The 1,575-nt window shown below is 48.6% G+C and overlaps 1 non-coding gene across 1 annotated transcript; it reads left to right on the forward strand.

Moving 5' to 3' along the window:
* The first annotated feature begins 1,502 nt into the window (after nt 1–1,502).
* Nucleotides 1,503–1,575, forward strand: TRNAF-GAA. The gene has a single exon. It is a non-coding gene; the product is annotated as a tRNA-Phe (tRNA).

The raw sequence follows: 1,575 nt of genomic DNA on the forward strand, positions 1-1,575 counted from the left end.
CTATTCGCGGCAAAATACGCTGCGTACGCGGCGTTACTTGTCGCGGAGGTGTGAATGCAGCCTAAAAGGCCCCACCAAAATCCTCAGCACCAGGCCCATGATGTTCTTAATCTGGCCCTGAGAGCAGTAACGGAATGTCCAGGCTGTTGGTTGACGTTTTTCAATGCTTTATTTCTGGTCCAACACGACCAACAGTCAACTTGAGGTAGACAGCATAGGTTGGTGAAAGAAAGATAAACTTTGCAGACCCAGGTTATGGATAGGGAAACAGTCCTGCCTCCAATAATTGTAATTGTCACGTCGCCACTCCAGCCGGAGTGGGTAAAGTGCCCCTGGACAGACCTCTCTCACAGGCCTGGCAGCCAGAGCGTCACCTAGAACTTCTAGGGAGGAACAAGTCTCTGCCACAGACTTGGCTCTAGTAGAATTAAGATTGTAGGATGAGACCTCAGCCACAGGCCTAGCACTTGAAAGTTTGGATGATAGAGCGAATCCTCCCAGTGTATCACTTGGGGTCACCGACTGACAGTTTGCCACATACAACCTGTCAGTGTCCGGTACCCAGATCCCCGATGGTTCGTTCAAGCCCTGTTGGATCACCTGCCTCCGGGTTCACCTCAGACCGATCCCCCAACGAACAGCACAACTCGCTTGGGATCTTCTCAATAGAGATGGGGGACCCAGTAAATCACTGGGGCCCCTGTAAGGCATCAGATGCTCCGAGCCGTGAGGGCCCAGAGTCAGGAACTCCGCGTAGCACATGCGCCCCGGCCTGGTAGGCCATATCGCCAGGGGCCGTGATGTGCGCACACCCTGAAGGTGGGTGCCGCACCTGGAACCAGGAACCCGCAAAGAACCCCGAGCAATGGCCTCTGCCACAGAAATACTCCTCCCAGCATGCTCCGTGAGGGAAAACGAATTGGCTGCTGGGGAGAAGCGGCTCCGCCTGGACCCCTCAGGCGCCACCTACCGTCCAGAGATGAAACGGCATCTCCGGAGAACAGAATGACCCAGAGAACAGTTCAGGGCTGGCGACAGCCGAATTTAGATAAATCAACACAGATGAGAGCAAATAAGTCTCTCATCTAACTAAATTTAACATAGCACCTGTACTGATAAGTACACAGGTGCTACACAGTGATAGGGGATTAAATACTTATTTCACTCATTAAAATGCAAATCAATTTATAACTTTTTTTAAATGTGGTTTTCTGGATATTTTTGTTGTTATGCTGTCTCCCACTGATAAAATAAACTATTAAAATTATAGACTGATAATTTTTTTGTCAGTGGGCAAACATACACAATCAGCAGGGGATCAAATAATTGTTTTCTTCCTTCTTGTGTGCAGCACCTGCAGCTCCTTCGGCAGAGGAAAGCACCCAGAAATGTATTGCCAAGTTCATGAAACAAATGAATAAAGTGCAGCGCTCAAAAATCCACAATATCCCACCTCTAAGCAAGCTCAATGTCTAATTAATAAAATATATGCCCCTTAACTTGCCAAAATAGCTCAGTTGGGAGAGCGTTAGATTGAAGATCTAAAGGGCCCTGGTTCAAATCCAGGTTTTGGCA

This window comes from Rana temporaria, chromosome 4 (assembly GCF_905171775.1).
Source record: "Rana temporaria chromosome 4, aRanTem1.1, whole genome shotgun sequence".
Taxonomy (NCBI): Eukaryota; Metazoa; Chordata; class Amphibia; order Anura; family Ranidae; genus Rana; species Rana temporaria.